The 27,422-nt window shown below is 59.3% G+C and overlaps 1 pseudogene across 1 annotated transcript in view; it reads right to left on the bottom strand.

The window, feature by feature from the left end:
- Positions 1–25,224, bottom strand: part of LOC308232530 (glycogen phosphorylase, muscle form pseudogene) — a 39,145-nt pseudogene extending 13,921 nt beyond the window's left edge. The window contains exons 1-2 of the transcript XR_013958952.1: positions 25,032–25,224; positions 20,017–20,151 (exon numbers count right to left, since the gene is read on the bottom strand). The product of XR_013958952.1 is annotated as a glycogen phosphorylase, muscle form pseudogene (transcript). The remainder of the gene's footprint in view (positions 1–20,016; positions 20,152–25,031) is intronic.
- Positions 25,225–27,422: the final 2,198 nt, after the last annotated feature.

Here is a 27,422-nt window from a genome sequence, read left to right as displayed (position 1 = left end):
CAGCACTGAGCACCCATTGACCAGCACTGAGCACCCATTGACCCCTGCACTGAGCACCCATGGACCCCAGCACTGAGCACCCATTGACCAGCACTGAGCACCCATTGACCCCAGCATTGAGCACCCATTGACCCCTGCACTGAGCACCCATTGACCAGCACTGAGCACCCATTGACCCCAGCACTGAGCACCCATTGACCAGCACTGAGCACCAATTGACCCCAGCACTGAGCACCCATTGACCAGCACTGAGCACCCATTGACCTGCACTGAGCACCCATTGACCCCAGCACTGAGCACCCATTGACCCCAGCACTGAGCACCCATTGACCAGCACTGAGCACCCATTGACCTGCACTGAGCACCAATTGACCCCAGCACTGAGCACCCATTGACCAGCACTGAGCACCCATTGACCAGCACTGAGCACCCATTGACCCCAGCACTGAGCACCCATTGACCCCAGCACTGAGCACCCATTGACCCCAGCACTGAGCACCCATTGACCAGCACTGAGCACCCATTGACCCCAGCACTGAGCACCCTTTGACCCAGCACTGAGCACCCATTGACCAGCACTGAGCACCCATTGACCAGCACTGAGCACCCTTTGACCCTGCACTGAGCACCCATTGACCCCAGCACTGAGCACCCATTGACCCCAGCACTGAGCACCCATTGACCAGCACTGAGCACCCATGGACCCCTGCACTGAGCACCCATTGACCAGCACTGAGCACCCATTGACCCCAGCACTGAGCACCCATTGACCCCAGCACTGAGCACCCATTGACCTGCACTGAGCACCCATTGACCTGCACTGAGCACCCATTGACCCCAGCACTGAGCACCCATTGACCCCTGCACTGAGCACCCATTGACCAGCACTGAGCACCCATTGACCAGCACTGAGCACCCATTGACCCCAGCACTGAGCACCCATTGACCTGCACTGAGCACCCATTGACCCCTGCACTGAGCACCCATTGACCAGCACTGAGCACCCATTGACCAGCACTGAGCACCCATTGACCCCAGCACTGAGCACCCATTGACCCTGCACTGAGCACCCATTGACCCCAGCACTGAGCACCCATTGACCAGCACTGAGCACCCATTGACCCCAGCACTGAGCACCCATTGACCAGCACTGAGCACCCATTGACCAGCAGTGAGCACCCATTGACCCCAGCACTGAGCACCCATTGACCTGCATTGAGCACCCATTGACCCCAGCACTGAGCACCCATTGACCAGCACTGAGCACCCATTGACCAGCACTGAGCACCCATTGACCCCAGCACTGAGCACCCATTGACCTGCACTGAGCACCCATTGACCCCTGCACTGAGCACCCATTGACCCCAGCACTGAGCACCCATTGACTAGCACTGAGCACCCATTGACCAGCACTGAGCACCCATTGACCCTGCACTGAGCACCCATTGACCCCAGCACTGAGCACCCATTGACCAGCACTGAGCACCCCTTGACCCCTGCACTGAGCACCCATTGACCCCAGCACTGAGCACCCATTGACCAGCACTGAGCACCCATTGACCAGCACTGAGCACCCTTTGACCCTGCACTGAGCACCCATTGACCCCAGCACTGAGCACCCATTGACCCCAGCACTGAGCACCCATTGACCAGCACTGAGCACCCATTGACCAGCACTGAGCACCCATGGACCCCTGCACTGAGCACCCATTGACCAGCACTGAGCACCCATTGACCAGCACTGAGCACCCATTGACCCCAGCACTGAGCACCCATTGACCCCAGCACTGAGCACCCATTGACCAGCACTGAGCACCCATTGACCCCAGCACTGAGCACCCATTGACCAGCACTGAGCACCCATTGACCAGCACTGAGCACCCATTGACCCCAACACTGAGCACACATTGACCCCAGCACTGAGCACCCATTGACCCCAGCACTGAGCACCCATTGACCAGCACTGAGCACCCATTGACCAGCACTGAGCACCCATTGACCCCAGCACTGAGCACCCATTGACCAGCACTGAGCACCCATTGACCCCAGCACTGAGCACCCATTGAACCTGCACTGAGCACCCATTGACCCCAGCACTGAGCACCCATTTACCAGCACTGAGCACCCATTGACCAGCACTGAGCACCCATGGACCCCAGCACTGAGCACCCATTGACCCCAGCACTGAGCACCCATTGACCAGCACTGAGCACCCATTGACCCCAGCACTGAGCACCCATTGACCAGCACTGAGCACCCATTGACCAGCACTGAGCACCCATTGACCCCAGCACTGAGCACCCATTGACCCCAGCACTGAGCACCCATTGACCAGCACTGAGCACCCATTGACCAGCACTGAGCACCCATTGACCCCTGCACTGAGCACCCATTGACCAGCACTGAGCACCCATTGACCCAGCACTGAGCACCCATTGACCAGCACTGAGCACCCATTGACCAGCACTGAGCACCCATTGACCCCTGCACTGAGCACCCATGGACCCCAGCACTGAGCACCCATTGACCCCAGCACTGAGCACCCATTGACCAGCACTGAGCACCCATTGACCAGCACTGAGCACCCATTGACCCCAACACTGAGCACCCATTGACCAGCACTGAGCACCCATTGACCTGCACTGAGCACCCATTGACCCCAGCACTGAGCACCCATTGACCAGCACTGAGCACCCATTGACCAGCACTGAGCACCCATTGACCCCTGCACTGAGCACCCATTGACCTGCACTGAGCACCCATTGACCAGCACTGAGCACCCATTGACCCCAGCACTGAGCACCCATTGACCTGCACTGAGCACCCATTGACCCCAGCACTGAGCACCCATTGACCAGCACTGAGCACCCATTGACCAGCACTGAGCACCCATTGACCCCAGCACTGAGCACCCATTGACCAGCACTGAGCACCCATTGACCAGCACTGAGCACCCATTGACCCCAGCACTGAGCACCCATGGACCCCAGCACTGAGCACCCATTGACCAGCACTGAGCACCCATTGACCCCAGCATTGAGCACCCATTGACCCCTGCACTGAGCACCCATTGACCAGCACTGAGCACCCATTGACCCCAGCACTGAGCACCCATTGACCCCAGCACTGAGCACCCATTGACCAGCACTGAGCACCCATTGACCCCAGCACTGAGCACCCATTGACCCCAGCACTGAGCACCCTTTGACCCTGCACTGAGCACCCATTGACCAGCACTGAGCACCCATTGACCAGCACTGAGCACCCTTTGACCCTGCACTGAGCACCCATTGACCCCAGCACTGAGCACCCATTGACCCCAGCACTGAGCACCCATTGACCAGCACTGAGCACTCATTGACCAGCACTGAGCACCCATGGACCCCTGCACTGAGCACCCATTGACCAGCACTGAGCACCCATTGACCCCAGCACTGAGCACCCATTGACCCCAGCACTGAGCACCCATTGACCTGCACTGAGCACCCATTGACCTGCACTGAGCACCCATTGACCCCAGCACTGAGCACCCATTGACCCCTGCACTGAGCACCCATTGACCAGCACTGAGCACCCATTGACCAGCACTGAGCACCCATTATCCTGCACTGAGCACCCATTGACCCCTGCACTGAGCACCCATTGACCAGCACTGAGCACCCATTGACCAGCACTGAGCACCCATTGACCCCAGCACTGAGCACCCATTGACCCTGCACTGAGCACCCATTGACCCCAGCACTGAGCACCCATTGACCAGCACTGAGCACCCATTGACCCCAGCACTGAGCACCCATTGACCAGCACTGAGCACCCATTGACCAGCAGTGAGCACCCATTGACCCCAGCACTGAGCACCCATTGACCTGCATTGAGCACCCATTGACCCCAGCACTGAGCACCCATTGACCAGCACTGAGCACCCATTGACCAGCACTGAGCACCCATTGACCCCAGCACTGAGCACCCATTGACCTGCACTGAGCACCCATTGACCCCTGCACTGAGCACCCATTGACCCCAGCACTGAGCACCCATTGACCAGCACTGAGCACCCATTGACCAGCACTGAGCACCCATTGACCCTGCACTGAGCACCCATTGACCCCAGCACTGAGCACCCATTGACCAGCACTGAGCACCCATTGACCCCTGCACTAAGCACCCATTCACCCCTGCACTGAGCACCCATTGACCAGCAGTGAGCACCCATTGACCCCAGCACTGAGCACCCATTGACCCTGCACTGAGCACCCATTGACCCCAGCACTGAGCACCCATTGACCAGCACTGAGCAACCATGGACCCCAGCACTGAGCACCCATTGACCCCAGCACTGAGCACCCATTGACCAGCACTGAGCACCCATTGACCCCAGCACTGAGCACCCATTGACCAGCACTGAGCACCCATTGACCCCTGCACTGAGCACCCATTGACCCCAGCACTGAGCGCCCATTGACCAGCACTGAGCACCCATTGACCCCAGCACTGAGCACCCATTGACCAGCACTGAGCACCCATTGACCAGCACTGAGCACCCATTGACCCCAGCACTGAGCACCCATTGACCAGCACTGAGCACCCATTGACTCCAGCACTGAGCACCCATTGACCCCAGCACTGAGCACCCATTGACTCTGCACTGAGCACCCATTGACCCCAGCACTGAGCACCCATTGACCCCTGCACTGAGCACCCATTGACCAGCACTGAGTACCCATTGACCACCACTGAGCACCCATTGACCAGCACTGAGCACCCATTGACCCCTGCACTGAGCACCCATTGACCCCAGCACTGAGCACCCATTGACCAGCACTGAGCACCCATTGACCCCAGTACTGAGCACCCATTGACCAGCACTGAGCACCCATTGACCCCAGCACTGAGCACCCATTGACCAGCACTGAGCACCCATTGACCAGCACTGAGCACCCATTGACCCCTGCACTGAGCACCCATTGACCAGCACTGAGCACCCATTGACCACCACTGAGCACCCATTAACCAGCACTGAGCACCCATTGACCCCTGCACTGAGCACCCATTGACCCCAGCACTGAGCACCCATTGACCAGCACTGAGCACCCATTGACCACCACTGAGCACCCATTGACCCCAGCACTGAGCACCCATTGACCCAGCACTGAGCACCCATTGACCAGCACTCAGCACCCATTGACCCCAGCACTGAGCACCCATTGACCCCTGCACTGAGCACCCATTGACCAGCACTGAGCACCCATTGACCAGCACTGAGCACCCATGGACCCCAGCACTGAGCACCCATTGACCAGCACTGAGCACCCATTGACCAGCACTGAGCACCCATTGACCCCTGCACTGAGCACCCATTGACCAGCACTGAGCACCCATTGACCAGCACTGAGCACCCATGGACCCCAGCACTGAGCACCCATTGACCCCAGCACTTAGCACCCATTGACCTGCACTGAGCACCCATTGACCCCAGCACTGAGCACCCATTGACCCCAGCACTGAGCACCCATTGACCCCTGCACTGAGCACCCATTGACCTGCACTGAGCACCCATTGACCAGCACTGAGCACCCATTGACCCCAGCACTGAGCACCCATTGACCAGCACTGAGCACCCATTGACCCAGCACTGAGCACCCATTGACCAGCACTGAGCACCCATTGACCCCAGCACTGAGCACCCATTGACCCCAGCACTGAGCACCCATTGACCCCAGCACTGAGCACCCATTGACCAGCACTGAGCACCCATTGACCAGCACTGAGCACCCATGGACCCCAGCACTGAGCACCCATTGACCAGCACTGAGCACCCATTGACCAGCACTGAGCACCCATTGACCTGCACTGAGCACCCATTGACCCCAGCACTGAGCACCCATTGACCCCAGCACTGAGCACCCATTGACCCCTGCACTGAGCACCAATTGACCCCAGCACTGAGCACCCATTGACCAGCACTGAGCACCCATTGGCCAGCACTGAGCACCCATTGACCCCAGCACTGAGCACCCATTGACCAGCACTGAGCACCCATTGACCAGCACTGAGCACCCATGGACCCCAGCACTGAGCACCCATTGACCAGCACTGAGCACCCATTGACCAGCACTGAGCACCCATTGACCACCACTGAGCACCCATTGACCCCAGCACTGAGCACCCATTGACCCCAGCACTGAGCACCCATTGACCACAGCACTGAGCACCCATTGACCCCTGCACTGAGCACCCATGGACCCCAGCACTGAGCACCCATTGACCAGCACTGAGCACCCATTGACCCCAGCACTGAGCACCCATTGACCAGCACTGAGCACCCATTGACCCAGCACTGAGCACCCATTGACCAGCACTGAGCACCCATTGACCTGCACTGAGCACCCATTGACCAGCACTGAGCACCCATTGACCCCAGCACTGAGCACCCATTGACCCCAGCACTGAGCACCCATTGACCAGCACTGAGCACCCATTGACCTGCACTGAGCACCCATGGACCCCAGCACTGAGCACCCATTGACCAGCACTGAGCACCCATTGACCAGCACTGAGCACCCATTGACCTGCACTGAGCACCCATTGACCCCAGCACTGAGCACCCATTGACCCCAGCACTGAGCACCCATTGACCAGCACTGAGCACCCATTGACCCCAGCACTGAGCACCCATTGACCCCAGCACTGAGCACCCATTGACCAGCACTGAGCACCCATTGACCCCTGCACTAAGCACCCATTCACCCCTGCACTGAGCACCCATTGACCAGCAGTGAGCACCCATTGACCCCAGCACTGAGCACCCATTGACCCTGCACTGAGCACCCATTGACCCCAGCACTGAGCACCCATTGACCAGCACTGAGCACCCATTGACCCCAGCACTGAGCACCCATTGACCAGCACTGAGCACCCATTGACCCCTGCACTGAGCACCCATTGACCCCAGCACTGAGCGCCCATTGACCAGCACTGAGCACCCATTGACCCCAGCACTGAGCACCCATTGACCAGCGCTGAGCACCCATTGACCAGCACTGAGCACCCATTGACCCCAGCACTGAGCACCCATTGACCAGCACTGAGCACCCATTGACTCCAGCACTGAGCACCCATTGACCAGCACTGAGCACCCATTGACCCCAGCACTGAGCACCCATTGACCTGCACTGAGCACCCATTGACCCCAGCACTGAGCACCCATTGACTCTGCACTGAGCACCCATTGACCCCAGCACTGAGCACCCATTGACCAGCACTGAGCACCCATTGACCCCAGCACTGAGCACCCATTGACCAGCACTGAGCACCCATTGACCCCAGCACTGAGCACCCATTGACCAGCACTGAGCACCCATTGACCTCAGCACTGAGCACCCATTGACCCCAGCACTGAGCACCCATTGACCAGCACTGAGCACCCATTGACCCCAGCACTGAGCACCCATTGACCAGCACTGAGCACCCATTGACCCCAGCACTGAGCACCCATTGACTCTGCACTGAGCACCCATTGACCCCAGCACTGAGCACCCATTGACCAGCACTGAGCACCCATTGACCCCAGCACTGAGCACCCATTGACCAGCACTGAGCACCCATTGACCCCAGCACCGAGCACCCATTGACCAGCACTGAGCACCCATTGACCTCAGCACTGAGCACCCATTGACCCCAGCACTGAGCACCCATTGACCAGCACTGAGCACCCATTGACCAGCACTGAGCACCCATTGACCCCAGCACTGAGCACCCATTGACCACAGCACTGAGCACCCATTGACCACCACTGAGCACCCATTGACCCCAGCACTGAGCACCCATTGACCAGCACTGAGCACCCATTGACCCCAGCACTGAGCACCCATTGACCCCAGCACTGAGCACCCATTGACCCCAGCACTGAGCACCCATTGAACCTGCACTGAGCACCCATTGACCAGCACTGAGCACCCATTGACCAGCACTGAGCACCCATTGACCAGCACTGAGCACCCATTGACCCCTGCACTGAGCACCCATTGACCCCTGCACTGAGCACCCATTGACCTGCACTGAGCACCCATTGACCAGCACTGAGCACCCATTGACCCCAGTACTGAGCACCCATTGACCAGCACTGAGCACCCATTGACCCCAGCACTGAGCACCCATTGACCAGCACTGAGCACCCATTGACCAGCACTGAGCACCCATTGACCCCTGCACTGAGCACCCATTGACCAGCACTGAGCACCCATTGACCACCACTGAGCACCCATTGACCAGCACTGAGCACCCATTGACCCCTGCACTGAGCACCCATTGACCCCAGCACTGAGCACCCATTGACCAGCACTGAGCACCCATTGACCACCACTGAGCACCCATTGACCCCAGCACTGAGCACCCATTGACCCAGCACTGAGCACCCATTGACCAGCACTGAGCACCCATTGACCCCAGCACTGAGCACCCATTGACCCCTGCACTGAGCACCCATTGACCAGCACTGAGCACCCATGGACCAGCACTGAGCACCCATGGACCCCAGCACTGAGCACCCATTGACCAGCACTGAGCACCCATTGACCAGCACTGAGCACCCATTGACCCCTGCACTGAGCACCCATTGACCAGCACTGAGCACCCATTGACCAGCACTGAGCACCCATTGACCCCAGCACTGAGCACCCATTGACCAGCACTGAGCACCCATTGACCCCAGCACTGAGCACCCATTGACCAGCACTGAGCACCCATTGACCCCAGCACTGAGCACCCATTGACCAGCACTGAGCACCCATTGACCCCAGCACTGAGCACCCATTGACCAGCACTGAGCACCCATTGACCACCACTGAGCACCCATTGACCAGCACTGAGCACCCATTGACCAGCACTGAGCACCCATTGACCCCAGCACTGAGCACCCATTGACCAGCACTGAGCACCCATTGACCACCACTGAGCACCCATTGACCCCAGCACTGAGCACCCATTGACCCAGCACTGAGCACCCATTGACCAGCACTCAGCACCCATTGACCCCAGCACTGAGCACCCATTGACACCTGCACTGAGCACCCATTGACCAGCACTGAGCACCCATTGACCAGCACTGAGCACCCATGGACCCCAGCACTGAGCACCCATTGACCAGCACTGAGCACCCATTGACCAGCACTGAGCACCCATTGACCCCTGCACTGAGCACCCATTGACCAGCACTGAGCACCCATTGACCAGCACTGAGCACCCATGGACCCCAGCACTGAGCACCCATTGACCAGCACTGAGCACCCATTGACCTGCACTGAGCACCCATTGACCCCAGCACTGAGCACCCATTGACCACAGCACTGAGCACCCATTGACCCCTGCACTGAGCACCCATTGACCTGCACTGAGCACCCATTGACCAGCACTGAGCACCCATTGACCCCAGCACTGAGCACCCATTGACCAGCACTGAGCACCCATTGACCCAGCACTGAGCACCCATTGACCAGCACTGAGCACCCATTGACCCCAGCACTGAGCACCCATTGACCCCAGCACTGAGCACCCATTGACCAGCACTGAGCACCCATTGACCAGCACTGAGCACCCATGGACCCCAGCACTGAGCACCCATTGACCAGCACTGAGCACCCATTGACCAGCACTGAGCACCCATTGACCTGCACTGAGCACCCATTGACCCCAGCACTGAGCACCCATTGACCCCAGCACTGAGCACCCATTGACCCCTGCACTGAGCACCAATTGACCCAGCACTGAGCACCCATTGACCAGCACTGAGCACCCATTGACCCCAGCACTGAGCACCCATTGACCCCAGCACTGAGCACCCATTGACCAGCACTGAGCACCCATTGACCAGCACTGAGCACCCATGGACCCCAGCACTGAGCACCCATTGACCAGCACTGAGCACCCATTGACCAGCACTGAGCACCCATTGACCACCACTGAGCACCCATTGACCCCAGCACTGAGCACCCATTGACCCCAGCACTGAGCACCCATTGACCACAGCACTGAGCACCCATTGACCCCTGCACTGAGCACCCATTGACCTGCACTGAGCACCCATTGACCAGCACTGAGCACCCATTGACCCCAGCACTGAGCACCCATTGACCAGCACTGAGCACCCATTGACCCAGCACTGAGCACCCATTGACCAGCACTGAGCACCCATTGACCTGCACTGAGCACCCATTGACCAGCACTGAGCACCCATTGACCCCAGCACTGAGCACCCATTGACTCCAGCACTGAGCACCCATTGACCAGCACTGAGCACCCATTGACCAGCACTGAGCACCCATGGACCCCAGCACTGAGCACCCATTGACCAGCACTGAGCACCCATTGACCAGCACTGAGCACCCATTGACCTGCACTGAGCACCCATTGACCCCAGCACTGAGCACCCATTGACCCCAGCACTGAGCACCCATTGACCCCAGCACTGAGCACCCATTGACCCCAGCACTGAGCACCCATTGACCAGCACTGAGCACCCATTGACCCCAGCACTGAGCACCCATTGACCCCAGCACTGAGCACCCATTGACCAGCACTGAGCACCCATTGACCAGCACTGAGCACCCATTGACCCCAGCACTGAGCACCCATTGACCAGCACTGAGCACCCATTGACCCCAGCACTGAGCACCCATTGACCAGCACTGAGCACCCATTGACCAGCACTGAGCACCCATTGACCCCTGCACTGAGCACCCATTGACCCCAGCACTGAGCACCCATTGACCAGCACTGAGCACCCATTGACCCCAGCACTGAGCACCCATTGACCAGCACTGAGCACCCATTGACCCCAGCACTGAGCACCCATTGACCCCAGCACTGAGCACCCATTGACCCCTGCACTGAGCACCCATTGACCAGCACTGAGCACCCATTGACCCCAGCACTGAGCACCCATTGACCAGCACTGAGCACCCATTGACCAGCACTGAGCACCCATTGACCCCAGCACTGAGCACCCATTGACCAGCACTGAGCACCCATTGACCCCTGCACTGAGCACCCATTGACCTGCACTGAGCACCCATTGACCAGCACTGAGCACCCATTGACCAGCACTGAGCACCCATTGACCCCAGCACTGAGCACCCATTGACCCAGCACTGAGCACCCATTGACCAGCACTGAGCACCCATTGACCAGCACTGAGCACCCATTGACCCCTGCACTGAGCACCCATTGACCAGCACTGAGCACCCATTGACCCCTGCACTGAGCACCCATTGACCAGCACTGAGCACCCATTGACCCCAGCACTGAGCACCCATTGACCCCAGCACTGAGCACCCATTGACCAGCACTGAGCACCCATTGACCCCAGCACTGAGCACCCATTGACCCCAGCACTGAGCACCCATTGACCAGCACTGAGCACCCATTGACCCCAGCACTGAGCACCCATTGACCCCAGCACTGAGCACCCATTGAACCTGCACTGAGCACCCATTGACCAGCACTGAGCACCCATTGACCAGCACTGAGCACCCATTGACCAGCACTGAGCACCCATTGACCCCTGCACTGAGCACCCATTGACCCCTGCACTGAGCACCCATTGACCTGCACTGAGCACCCATTGACCAGCACTGAGCACCCATTGACCCCAGCACTGAGCACCCATTGACCAGCACTGAGCACCCATTGACCCCAGCACTGAGCACCCATTGACCAGCACTGAGCACCCATTGACCAGCACTGAGCACCCATTGACCCCTGCACTGAGCACCCATTGACCAGCACTGAGCAACCATTGACCAGCACTGAGCACCCATTGACCAGCACTGAGCACCCATTGACCCCTGCACTGAGCACCCATTGACCCCAGCACTGAGCACCCATTGACCAGCACTGAGCACCCATTGACCACCACTGAGCACCCATTGACCCCAGCACTGAGCACCCATTGACCCAGCACTGAGCACCCATTGACCAGCACTCAGCACCCATTGACCCCAGCACTGAGCACCCATTGACCCCAGCACTGAGCACCCATTGACCAGCACTGAGCACCCATTGACCAGCACTGAGCACCCATTGACCCCAGCACTGAGCACCCATTGACCAGCACTGAGCACCCATTGACCAGCACTGAGCACCCATTGACCCCTGCACTGAGCACCCATTGACCAGCACTGAGCACCCATTGACCAGCACTGAGCACCCATTGACCCCAGCACTGAGCACCCATTGACCAGCACTGAGCACCCATTGACCCCAGTACTGAGCACCCATTGACCAGCACTGAGCACCCATTGACCCCAGCACTGAGCACCCATTGACCAGCACTGAGCACCCATTGACCCCTGCACTGAGCACCCATTGACCAGCACTGAGCACCCATTGACCACCACTGAGCACCCATTGACCAGCACTGAGCACCCATTGACCCCTGCACTGAGCACCCATTGACCCCAGCACTGAGCACCCATTGACCAGCACTGAGCACCCATTGACCAGCACTGAGCACCCATTGACCCCAGCACTGAGCACCCATTGACCCAGCACTGAGCACCCATTGACCAGCACTCAGCACCCATTGACCCCAGCACTGAGCACCCATTGACCCCTGCACTGAGCACCCATTGACCAGCACTGAGCACCCATTGACCAGCACTGAGCACCCATGGACCCCAGCACTGAGCACCCATTGACCAGCACTGAGCACCCATTGACCAGCACTGAGCACCCATTGACCCCTGCACTGAGCACCCATTGACCAGCACTGAGCACCCATTGACCAGCACTGAGCACCCATGGACCCCAGCACTGAGCACCCATTGACCAGCACTGAGCACCCATTGACCTGCACTGAGCACCCATTGACCACAGCACTGAGCACCCATTGACCACAGCACTGAGCACCCATTGACCCCAGCACTGAGCACCCATTGACCTGCACTGAGCACCCATTGACCAGCACTGAGCACCCATTGACCCCAGCACTGAGCACCCATTGACCAGCACTGAGCACCCATTGACCCAGCACTGAGCACCCATTGACCAGCACTGAGCACCCATTGACCCCAGCACTGAGCACCCATTGACCCCAGCACTGAGCACCCATTGACCAGCACTGAGCACCCATTGACCAGCACTGAGCACCCATGGACCCCAGCACTGAGCACCCATTGACCAGCACTGAGCACCCATTGACCAGCACTGAGCACCCATTGACCTGCACTGAGCACCCATTGACCCCAGCACTGAGCACCCATTGACCCCAGCACTGAGCACCCATTGACCCCTGCACTGAGCACCAATTGACCCCAGCACTGAGCACCCATTGACCAGCACTGAGCACCCATTGACCAGCACTGAGCACCCATGGACCCCAGCACTGAGCACCCATTGACCAGCACTGAGCACCCATTGACCAGCACTGAGCACCCATTGACCACCACTGAGCACCCATTGACCCCAGCACTGAGCACCCATTGACCCCAGCACTGAGCACCCATTGACCACAGCACTGAGCACCCATTGACCCCTGCACTGAGCACCCATTGACCTGCACTGAGCACCCATTGACCAGCACTGAGCACCCATTGACCCCAGCACTGAGCACCCATTGACCAGCACTGAGCACCCATTGACCCAGCACTGAGCACCCATTGACCAGCACTGAGCACCCATTGACCTGCACTGAGCACCCATTGACCAGCACTGAGCACCCATTGACCCCAGCACTGAGCACCCATTGACTCCAGCACTGAGCACCCATTGACCAGCACTGAGCACCCATTGACCAGCACTGAGCACCCATGGACCCCAGCACTGAGCACCCATTGACCAGCACTGAGCACCCATTGACCAGCACTGAGCACCCATTGACCTGCACTGAGCACCCATTGACCCCAGCACTGAGCACCCATTGACCCCAGCACTGAGCACCCATTGACCAGCACTGAGCACCCATTGACCCCAGCACTGAGCACCCATTGACGAGCACTGAGCACCCATTGACCCCAGCACTGAGCACCCATTGACCCCAGCACTGAGCACCCATTGACCAGCACTGAGCACCCATTGACCAGCACTGAGCACCCATTGACCCCAGCACTGAGCACCCATTGACCAGCACTGAGCACCCATTGACCCCAGCACTGAGCACCCATTGACCAGCACTGAGCACCCATTGACCAGCACTGAGCACCCATTGACCAGCACTGAGCACCCATTGACCCCTGCACTGAGCACCCATTGACCCCAGCACTGAGCACCCATTGACCAGCACTGAGCACCCATTGACCCCAGCACTGAGCACCCATTGACCAGCACTGAGCACCCATTGACCCCAGCACTGAGCACCCATTGACCCCAGCACTGAGCACCCATTGACCCCTGCACTGAGCACCCATTGACCAGCACTGAGCACCCATTGACCAGCACTGAGCACCCATTGACCAGCACTGAGCACCCATTGACCCCAGCACTGAGCACCCATTGACCTGCACTGAGCACCCATTGACCAGCACTGAGCACCCATTGACCAGCACTGAGCACCCATTGACCCCAGCACTGAGCACCCATTGACCCCAGCACTGAGCACCCATTGACCAGCACTGAGCACCCATTGACCAGCACTGAGCACCCATTGACCCCAGCACTGAGCACCCATTGACCCCAGCACTGAGCACCCATTGACCCCTGCACTGAGCACCCATTGACCAGCACTGAGCACCCATTGACCAGCACTGAGCACCCATTGACCAGCACTGAGCACCCATTGACCCCTGCACTGAGCACCCATTGACCTGCACTGAGCACCCATTGACCAGCACTGAGCACCCATTGACCAGCACTGAGCACCCATTGACCCCAGCACTGAGCACCCATTGACCCCAGCACTGAGCACCCATTGACCAGCACTGAGCACCCATTGACCAGCACTGAGCACCCATTGACCCCTGCACTGAGCACCCATTGACCAGCACTGAGCACCCATTGACCCCTGCACTGAGCACCCATTGACCAGCACTGAGCACCCATTGACCCCTGCACTGAGCACCCATTGACCAGCACTGAGCACCCATTGACCCCTGCACTGAGCACCCATTGACCAGCACTGAGCACCCATTGACCCCAGCACTGAGCACCCATTGACCCCAGCACTGAGCACCCATTGACCAGCACTGAGCACCCATTGACCAGCACTGAGCACCCAATGACCCCAGCACTGAGCACCCATGGACCCAGCACTGAGCACCCATTGACCCCAGCACTGAGCACCCTTTGACCCCAGCACTGAGCACCCATTGACCAGCACTGAGCACCCATTGACCAGCACTGAGCACCCATTGACCAGCACTGAGCACCCATTGACCCAGCACTGAGCACCCATTGACCCCTGCACTGAGCACCCATTGACCCCAGCACTGAGCACCCATTGACCAGCACTGAGCACCCATTGACCAGCACTGAGCACCCATTGACCCCAGCACTGAGCACCTATTGACCAGCACTGAGCACCCATTGACCCCTGCACTGAGCACCCATTGACCACAGCACTGAGCACCCATTGACCCCAGCACTGAGCACCCATTGACCAGCACTGAGCACCCATTGACCCCTGCACTGAGCACCCATTGACCAGCACTGAGCACCCATTGACCAGCACTGAGCACCCATTGACCCCAGCACTGAGCACCCATTGACCAGCACTGAGCACCCATTGACCCAGCACTGAGCACCCATTGACCCCAGCACTGAGCACCCATTGACCCCAGCACTGAGCACCCATTGACCAGCACTGAGCACCCATTGACCAGCACTGAGCACCCATTGACCCCAGCACTGAGCACCCACTGACCAGCACTGAGCACCCATTGACCAGCACTGAGCACCCATTGACCCCAGCACTGAGCACCCATTGACCAGCACTGAGCACCCATTGACCCAGCACTGAGCACCAATTGACCCCAGCACTGAGCACCCATTGACCCCAGCACTGAGCACCCATTGACCAGCACTGAGCACCCATTGACCCCAGCACTGAGCACCCATTGACCAGCACTGAGCACCCATTGACCAGCACTGAGCACCCATTGACCCCTGCACTGAGCACCCATTGACCCCTGCACTGAGCACCCATTGACCAGCACTGAGCACCCATTGACCCCAGCACTGAGCACCCATTGACCAGCACTGAGCACCCATTGACCCCAGCACTGAGCACCCATTGACCAGCACTGAGCACCCATTGACCCCAGTACTGAGCACCCATTGACCAGCACTGAGCACCCATTGACCTGCACTGAGCACCCATTGACCAGCACTGAGCACCCATTGACCCCAGCACTGAGCACCCATTGACCCCAGCACTGAGCACCCATTGACCAGCACTGAGCACCCATTGACCCCAACACTGAGCACTCATTGACCCCAACACTGAGCACCCATTGACCAGCACTGAGCACCCATTGACCAGCACTGAGCACCCATTGACCTGCACTGAGCACCCATTGACCCCAGCACTGAGCGCCCATTGACCAGCACTGAGCACCCATTGACCCCAGCACTGAGCACCCATTGACCACCACTGAGCACCCATTGACCAGCACTGAGCACCCATTGACCCCAGCACTGAGCACCCATTGACCAGCACTGAGCACCCATTGACCCCAGCACTGAGCACCCATTGACCCCTGCACTGAGCACCCATTGACCCCAGCACTGAGCACCCATTGACCAGCACTGAGCACCCATTGACCTGCACTGAGCACCCATTGACCCCTGCACTGAGCACCCATTGACCAGCACTGAGCACCCATTGACCAGCACTGAGCACCCATTGACCCTGCACTGAGCACCCATTGACCAGCACTGAGCACCCATTGACCAGCACTGAGCACCCATTGACCCCAGCACTGAGCACCCATTGACCAGCACTGAGCACCCATTGACCCCAGCACTGAGCACCCATTGACCAGCACTGAGCACCCATTGACCCCAGCACTGAGCACCCATTGACCCCAGCACTGAGCACCCATTGACCAGCACTGAGCACCCATTGACCCCAACACTGAGCACTCATTGACCCCAACACTGAGCACCCATTGACCAGCACTGAGCACCCATTGACCAGCACTGAGCACCCATTGACCTGCACTGAGCACCCATTGACCCCAGCACTGAGCGCCCATTGACCAGCACTGAGCACCCATTGACCCCAGCACTGAGCACCCATTGACCACCACTGAGCACCCATTGACCAGCACTGAGCACCCATTGACCCCAGCACTGAGCACCCATTGACCAGCACTGAGCACCCATTGACCCCAGCACTGAGCACCCATTGACCCCTGCACTGAGCACCCATTGACCCCAGCACTGAGCACCCATTGACCAGCACTGAGCACCCATTGACCTGCACTGAGCACCCATTGACCCCTGCACTGAGCACCCATTGACCAGCACTGAGCACCCATTGACCAGCACTGAGCACCCATTGACCCTGCACTGAGCACCCATTGACCAGCACTGAGCACCCATTGACCAGCACTGAGCACCCATTGACCCCAGCACTGAGCACCCATTGACCAGCACTGAGCACCCATTGACCAGCACTGAGCACCCATTGACCCCAACACTGAGCACTCATTGACCCCAACACTGAGCACCCATTGACCAGCACTGAGCACCCATTGACCAGCACTGAGCACCCATTGACCTGCACTGAGCACCCATTGACCCCAGCACTGAGCGCCCATTGACCAGCACTGAGCACCCATTGACCCCAGCACTGAGCACCCATTGACCACCACTGAGCACCCATTGACCAGCACTGAGCACCCATTGACCCCAGCACTGAGCACCCATTGACCAGCACTGAGCACCCATTGACCCCAGCACTGAGCACCCATTGACCCCTGCACTGAGCACCCATTGACCCTGCACTGAGCACCCATTGACCAGCACTGAGCACCCATTGACCAGCACTGAGCACCCATTGACCCCAGCACTGAGCACCCATTGACCAGCACTGAGCACCCATTGACCAGCACTGAGCACCCATTGACCCCAGCACTGAGCACCCATTGACCCCAGCACTGAGCACCCATTGACCAGCACTGAGCACCCATTGACCTGCACTGAGCACCCATTGACCAGCACTGAGCACCCATTGACCAGCACTGAGCACCCATTGACCAGCACTGAGCACCCATTGACCCCAGCACTGAGCACCCATTGACCAGCACTGAGCACCCATGGACCCCAGCACTGAGCACCCATTGACCCCTGCACTGAGCACCCATTGACCCTGCACTGAGCACCCATTGACCAGCACTGAGCACCCATTGACCCCAGCACTGAGCACCCATTGACCCCTGCACTGAGCACCCATTGACCCTGCACTGAGCACCCATTGACCAGCACTGAGCACCCATTGACCAGCACTGAGCACCCATTGACCCCAGCACTGAGCACCCATTGACCAGCACTGAGCACCCATTGACCAGCACTGAGCACCCATTGACCCCAGCACTGAGCACCCATTGACCCCAGCACTGAGCACCCATTGACCAGCACTGAGCACACATTGACCTGCACTGAGCACCCATTGACCAGCACTGAGCACCCATTGACCAGCACTGAGCACCCATTGACCAGCACTGAGCACCCATTGACCCCTGCACTGAGCACCCATTGACCCCTGCACTGAGCACCCATTGACCAGCACTGAGCACCCATTGACCAGCACTGAGCACCCATTGACCCCTGCACTGAGCACCCATTGACCAGCACTGAGCACCCATTGACCCCTGCACTGAGCACCCATTGACCCCTGCACTGAGCACCCATTGACCAGCACTGAGCACCCATTGACCCAGCACTGAGCACTCATTGACCCAGCACTGAGCACCCATTGACCCCAGCACTGAGCACCCATTGACCAGCACTGAGCACCCATTGACCAGCACTGAGCACCCATTGACCTGCACTGAGCACCCATTGACCCCAGCACTGAGCACCCATTGACCCCTGCACTGAGCACCCATTGACCAGCACTGAGCACCCATTGACCAGCACTGAGCACCCATTGACCCCAGCACTGAGCACCCATTGACCAGCACTGAGCACCCATTGACCAGCACTGAGCACCCATTGACCCCTGCAATGAGCACCCATTGACCAGCACTGAGCACCCATTGACCCCTGCACTGAGCACCCATTGACCAGCACTGAGCACCCATTGACCAGCACTGAGCACCCATTGACCCCAGCACTGAGCACCCATTGACCAGCACTGAGCACCCATTGACCAGCACTGAGCACCCATTGACCCCTGCACTGAGCACCCATTGACCCCTGCACTGAGCACCCATTGACCAGCACTGAGCACCCATTGACCAGCACTGAGCACCCATTGACCCCAGCACTGAGCACCCATTGACCAGCACTGAGCACCCATTGACCAGCACTGAGCACCCATTGACCCCAGCACTGAGCACCCATTGACCACCACTGAGCACCCATTGACCCCAGCACTGAGCACCCATTGACCAGCACTGAGCACCCATTGACCCCAGCACTGAGCACCCATTGACCTGCACTGAGCACCCATTGACCCCAGCACTGAGCACCCATTGACCAGCACTGAGCACCCATTGACCAGCACTGAGCACCCATTGACCCCTGCACTGAGCACCCATGGACCCCAGCACTGAGCACCCATTGACCAGCACTGAGCACCCATTGACCCCAGCACTGAGCACCCATTGACCCCAGCACTGAGCACCCATTGACCAGCACTGAGCACCCATTGACCCCAGCACTGAGCACCCATGGACCCCAGCACTGAGCACCCATTGACCAGCACTGAGCACCCATTGACCCCAGCACTGAGCACCCATTGACCCCTGCACTGAGCACCCATTGACCAGCACTGAGCACCCATTGACCAGCACTGAGCACCCATTGACCAGCACTGAGCACCCATTGACCAGCACTGAGCACCCATAGCCCCGCCCGCACCGGTCGTGGTTCAGGAGCATGCTCACGATGTCCCGGAACAGGTCCGGCTGCCGGGGGCTGAAGAAGCCCGAGCTCAGCTGATCCACGGCCTGGCGCAGCTCCGGCACCCGCTCGTAGTAATCCCGGGCACAGTACCTGCAATGGGGCCGAGCGGCCGCTGGGGGCGCTGCGCCGACGGGGCTATGGGGCTATGGGGGCTATGGGGCTATGGGGCTATGGGGGCTATGGGGCTATGGGGGTTATGGGGCTATGGAGGCTATGGGGCTATGGGGCTATGGGGGTTATGGGGCTATGGGGGTTATGGGGGTTATGGGGGTTATGGGGCTATGGGGGTTATGGGGGTTATGGGGGTTATGGGGCTATGGGGGCTATGGGGGTTATGGGGGCTATGGGGGCTATGGGGGTTATGGGGGCTATGGGGGTTATGGGGCTATGGGGTTATGGGGGCTATGGGGTTTATGGGGGTTATGGGGGTTATGGGGGCTATGGGGGCTATGGGGCTATGGGGGTTATGGGGGCTATGGGGGTTATGGGGCTATGGGGGTTATGGGGGTTATGGGGGCTATGGGGGCTATGGGGCTATGGGGGTTATGGGGCTATGGGGGTTATGGGGGTTATGGGGGTTATGGGGCTATGGGGCTATGGGACTATGGGGGCTATGGGGCTATGGGGCTATGGGGGCTATGGGACTATGGGGGCTATGGGGGTTATGGGGGCTATGGGGCTATGGGGCTATGGGACTATGGGGGCTATGGGGCTATGGGGGCTATGGGGCTATGGGGCTATGGGGGCTATGGGACTATGGGGGCTATGGGGCTATGGGGCTATGGGGGCTATGGGACTATGGGGGCTATGGGGGTTATGGGGGCTATGGGGGCTATGGGGGTTATGGGGCTATGGGGGCTATGGGGGTTATGGGGCTATGGGGGCTATGGGGGCTATGGGGGCTATGGGGCTATGGGGGTTATGGGGCTATGGGGGCTATGGGGGTTATGGGGGCTATGGGGGCTATGGGGGTTATGGGGGCTATGGGGGTTATGGGGGTTATGGGGCTATGGGGGCTATGGGGCTATGGGCGTTATGGGGTTATGGGGGTTATGGGGGTTATGGGGGCTATGGGGCTATGGGGGTTATGGGGCTATGGGGGTTATGGGGTTTATGGGGGTTATGGGGGTTATGGGGGCTATGGGGCTATGGGGGCTATGGGGCTATGGGGGTTATGGGGTTTATGCGGCTATGGGGCTATGGGGTTATGGGGCTATGGGGGTTATGGGGGTTATGGGGCTATGGGGCTATGGGGGCTATGGGGGTTATGGGGGCTATGGGGGTTATGGGGGCTATGGGGGTTATGGGGTTATGGGGGTTATGGGGGTTATGGGGGCTATGGGGCTATGGGGGCTATGGGGCTATGGGGGTTATGGGGTTTATGCGGCTATGGGGCTATGGGGTTATGGGGCTATGGGGGTTATGGGGGTTATGGGGCTATGGGGCTATGGGGGCTATGGGGGTTATGGGGGCTATGGGGGTTATGGGGGCTATGGGGGTTATGGGGTTATGGGGGTTATGGGGGTTATGGGGGTTATGGGGGCTATGGGGCTATGGGGGCTATGGGGCTATGGGGCTATGGGGGCTATGGGGCTATGGGGGCTATGGGGGTTATGGGGGTTATGGGGCTATGGGGGTTATGGGGCTATGGGGGCTATGGGGGTTATGGGGGTTATGGGGCTATGGGGTTATGGGGGCTATGGGGCTATGGGGCTATGGGGGCTATGGGGGCTATGGGGCTATGGGGCTATGGGGGCTATGGGGGCTATGGGGCTATAGGGGTTATGGGGGCTATGGGGGTTATGGGGCTATGGGGGTTATGGGGCTATGGGGGCTATGGGGGTTATGGGGGTTATGGGGCTATGGGGTTATGGGGGCTATGGGGCTATGGGGCTATGGGGGCTATGGGGGCTATGGGGCTATGGGGCTATGGGGTTATGGGGGCTATGGGGGTTATGGGGGCTATGGGGGTTATGGGGTTATGGGGGTTATGGGGGTTATGGGGGCTATGGGGCTATGGGGGCTATGGGGCTATGGGGCTATGGGTGCTATGGGGCTATGGGGGCTATAGGGGTTATGGGTGCTATGGGGGTTATGGGGGTTATGGGGGCTATGGGGGTTATGGGGCTATGGGGGTTATGGGGCTATGGGGGCTATGGGGGTTATGGGGGTTATGGGGCTATGGGGTTATGATGGCTATGGGGCTATGGGGCTATGGGGGCTATGGGGGCTATGGGGCTATGGGGCTATGGGGTTATGGGGGCTATGGGGGTTATGGGGGCTATGGGGGCTATGGGGCTATGGGGGCTATGGGGCTATGGGGTTATGGGGGTTATGGGGGTTATGGGGCTATGGGGGCTATGGGGCTATGGGGGCTATGGGGGTTATGGGGGTTATGGGGCTATGGGGTTATGGGGGCTATGGGGCTATGGGGCTATGGGGGCTATGGGGGCTATGGGGGCTATGGGGCTATGGGGTTATGGGGGCTATGGGGGTTATGGGGGCTATGGGGGCTATGGGGCTATGGGGGCTATGGGGGCTATGGGGCTATGGGGTTATGGGGGCTATGGGGGTTATGGGGGTTATGGGGCTATGGGGCTATGGGGGTTATGGGGTTATGTGGGTTATGGGGGTTATGGGGCTATGGGGCTATGGGGGTTATGGGGCTATGGGGGCTATGGGGGTTATGGGGGTTATGGGGGCTATGGGGTTTATGGGGCTATGGGGCTATGGGGTTATGGGGCTATGGGGGTTATGGGGGTTATGGGGCTATGGGGCTATGGGGCTATGGGGGTTATGGGGGTTATGGGGCTATGGGGCTATGGGGCTATGGGGGCTATGGGGGTTATGGGGCTATGGGGGCTATGGGGGTTATGGGGGCTATGGGGGTTATGGTTGTTATGGGGGTTATGGGGGCTATGGGGCTATGGGGGTTATGGGGCTATGGGGGCTATGGGGGTTATGGGGGCTATGGGGGCTATGGGGGTTATGGGGTTATGGGGGTTATGGGGGTTATGGGGGTTATGGGGGCTATGGGGCTATGGGGGTTATGGGGCTATGGGGGCTATGGGGGTTATGGGGGTTATGGGGTTATGGGGGTTATGGGGGCTATGGGGGCTATGGGGCTATGGGGGCTATAGGGGTTATGGGGGCTATGGGGGTTATGGGGGTTATGGGGGCTATGGGGGTTATGGGGCTATGGGGGTTATGGGGCTATGGGGGCTATGGGGGTTATGGGGGTTATGGGGCTATGGGGTTATGGGGGCTATGGGGCTATGGGGCTATGGGGGCTATGGGGGCTATGGGGCTATGGGGCTATGGGGTTATGGGGGCTATGGGGGTTATGGGGGCTATGGGGGCTATGGGGCTATGGGGGCTATGGGGCTATGGGGTTATGGGGGCTATGGGGGTTATGGGTGCTATGGGGGCTATGGGGCTATGGGGGCTATGGGGGCTATGGGGGCTATGGGGCTATGGGGTTATGGGGGCTATGGGGGTTATGGGGGCTATGGGGGCTATGGGGCTATGGGGGCTATGGGGGCTATGGGGGTTATGGGGTTATGGGGGCTATGGGGGTTATGGGGGCTATGGGGGCTATGGGGGCTATGGGGGCTATGGGGGCTATGGGGGCTATGGGGGTTATGGGGGTTATGGGGGTTATGGGGGCTATGGGGCTATGAGGCTATGGGGCTCTAGGAGGGCTACGGGGCTATGAGGCTATGGGGCACTATGGGAATTTGGGGGGCTATGGGGTTATGGGGGCTATGGTGCTGTGGGGCTATAGGGGGCTATGGGGCACTATGGGGCTCTATAGGACAATGTGGGGCTCTATGGGTCTCTATGGTCTCTATGGGTCTCTATGGGGCGCTGCGGGGCGCTATGGGTCTCTATGGGTCTCTATGGGTCTCTATGGGGCGCTGCGGGGCTCTATGGGTCTGTATGGGTCTCTATGGGGCGCTGCGGGGCTCTATGGGTCTCTATGGGTCTCTATGGGGCGCTGCGAGGCTCTATGGGTCTGTATGGGTCTCTATGGGGCGCTGCGGGGCTCTATGGGTCTCTATGGGTCTCTATGGGGCGCTGCGGGGCTCTATGGGTCTGTATGGGTCTCTATGGGGTGCTGCGGGGCTCTATGGGTCTCTATGGGTCTCTATGGGGCGCTGCGAGGCTCTATGGGTCTCTATGGGGCGCTGCGGGGCTCTATGGGTCTCTATGGGTCTCTATGGGGCGCTGCGAGGCTCTATGGGTCTCTGTGGGGCGCTGCGGGGCTCTATGGGTCTCTATGGGTCTGTATGGGGCGCTGCGGGGCTCTATGGGTCTCTATGGGGCGCTGCGGGGCTCTATGGGTCTCTATGGGTCTCTATGGGTCTCTATGGGGCGCTGCGGGGCTCTATGGGTCTCTATGGGTCTCTATGGGGCGCTGCGGGGCTCTATGGGTCTCTATGGGGCGCTGCGGGGCTCTATGGGTCTGTATGGGTCTCTATGGGGCGCTGCGGGGCTCTATGGGTCTCTATGGGTCTCTATGGGTCTCTATGGGTCTCTATGGGGCGCTGCGGGGCTCTATGGGTCTCTATGGGGCGCTGCGGGGCTCTATGGGTCTCTATGGGTCTCTATGGGTCTCTATGGGTCTCTATGGGGCGCTGCGGGGCGCTATGGGTCTCTATGGGTCTCTATGGGGCGCTGCGGGGCGCTATGGGTCTCTATGGGTCTCTATGGGTCTCTATGGGGCGCTGCGGGGCTCTATGGGTCTCTATGGGTCTCTATGGGGCGCTGCGGGTCTCTATGGGTCTCTATGGGTCTCTATGGGTCTCTATGGGGCGCTGCGGGGCTCTATGGGTCTCTATGGGTCTCTATGGGGCGCTGCGGGTCTCTATGGGTCTCTATGGGTCTCTATGGGTCTCTATGGGTCTCTATGGGGCGCTGCGGGGCTCTATGGGTCTCTATGGGTCTCTATGGGGCGCTGCGGGGCGCACCCCTTGCGGTCGAGCTCCTGCACGTCGGGCACGCGCATGCCGAAGATGAAGAGGTTCTCCTGGCCCGCCTCCTGCGCCATCTCCACGTTGGCGCCGTCCATGGTGCCGATGGTGAGCGCCCCGTTGAGCATGAACTTCATGTTCCCCGTGCCCGAGGCCTCCGTGCCCGCCGTGGAGATCTGCTCCGAGAGGTCTGCGGCCGGGATCACTGCGGGGAGCCACGGGAGGGGATGGATGGGATGGGATGGGATGGGATGGATGGGATGGGATGGATGGGATGGGATGGGATGGGGATGGGATGGGATGGATGGGATGGATGGGATGGGGATGGGATGGGATGGATGGGATGGGATGGGATGGATGGGATGGGATGGGATGGGGATGGGATGGGATGGATGGGATGGGATGGGATGGATGGGATGGATGGGATGGGATGGATGGGATGGGATGGGATGGATGGGATGGGATGGGATGGGATGGGATGGATGGGATGGGATGGATGGGATGGGATGGGATGGGGATGGGATGGGATGGATGGGATGGGATGGGATGGATGGGATGGATGGGATGGGATGGGATGGGATGGGATGGGATGGATGGGATGGGATGGGATGGATGGATGGGATGGGATGGGATGGGATGGGATGGATGGGATGGGATGGGATGGATGGGATGGGATGGGGATGGAGATGGGATGGGATGGGATGGGATGGATGGGATGGATGGGATGGATGGGATGGGATGGATGGGATGGGATGGGATGGGATGGGATGGATGGGATGGGATGGGATGGATGGGATGGGATGGATGGGATGGGATGGATGGGATGGATGGGATGGGATGGGATGGGATGGGATGGATGGGATGGGATGGGATGGATGGGATGGGATGGGATGGATGGGATGGATGGGATGGGATGGGATGGGATGGGATGGGATGGATGGGATGGGATGGGATGGATGGGATGGGATGGGATGGGATGGGATGGGATGGATGGGATGGGATGGGATGGATGGGATGGGATGGGATGGGAGGGATGGGATGGGATGGGATGGGATGGGATGGGATGGATGGGATGGGATGGATGGATGGGATGGGATGGGATGGGATGGGATGGATGGGATGGGATGGGATGGATGGATGGGATGGATGGGATGGGATGGATGGGATGGGATGGATGGGATGGGATGGGATGGGATGGGATGGGATGGATGGATGGATGGGATGGATGGGATGGATGGGATGGGATGGATGGGATGGGACGGGATGGGATGGGATGGATGGGATGGGATGGATGGGATGGGATGGGGATGGAGATGGGATGGGATAGGATGGGATGGATGGGATGGATGGGATGGGATGGGATGGATGGGATGGGATGGATGGGATGGGATGGATGGGATGGGATGGGATGGGATGGATGGATGGGATGGAAGGATGGGATGGATGGGATGGATGGGATGGGATGGGATGGATGGGATGGGATGGACGGGATGGGATGGGATGGGATGGATGGGATGGGATGGGATGGATGGGATGGGATGGGATGGGATGGACGGGATGGGATGGGATGGGATGGATGGGATGGGCTGGGCTGGCTGGGATGGGATGGGTGGAGATGGGATGGGATGGGATGGGATGGATGGGATGGGCTGGATGGGATGGATGGGATGGATGGGATGGGATGGATGGATGGATGGATGGGATGGATGGATGGGATGGGATGGGATGGGATGGATGGGATGGGATGGATGGGATGGGATGGATGGGATGGGATGGATGGGATGGATGGGATGGGATGGGATAGGATGGGATGGATGGATGGATGGGATGGGATGGGATGGATGGGATGGGATGGGATGGGATGGGATGGATGGGATGGGATGGGGATGGATGGGATGGGATGGGATGGATGGGATGGATGGGATGGGATGGGATGGGATGGATGGATGGGATGGGATGGATGGGATGGGATGGGATGGATGGGATGGATGGGATGGGATGGGATGGATGGGATGGGATGGGGATGGAGATGGGATGGGATGGGATGGGATGGATGGGATGGATGGGATGGATGGGATGGGATGGATGGGATGGGATGGGATGGGATGGATGGGATGGGATGGGATGGATGGGATGGGATGGATGGGATGGGATGGACGGGATGGGATGGGATGGGATGGATGGGATGGGATGGACGGGATGGGATGGGATGGGATGGATGGGATGGGATGGGATGGATGGGATGGGATGGGATGGGATGGGATGGGATGGACGGGATGGGATGGGATGGGATGGATGGGATGGGATGGGATGGATGGATGGGATGGGATGGGGATGGGATGGGATGGGATGGATGGGATGGATGGGATGGATGGGATGGATGGGATG

This window comes from Psittacula echo (genome assembly GCF_963264785.1).
Source record: "Psittacula echo genome assembly, contig: SCAFFOLD_158, whole genome shotgun sequence".
NCBI classification, from domain to species: Eukaryota; Metazoa; Chordata; class Aves; order Psittaciformes; family Psittacidae; genus Psittacula; species Psittacula echo.
This window is presented reverse-complemented; position numbering and strand designations above follow the sequence as displayed.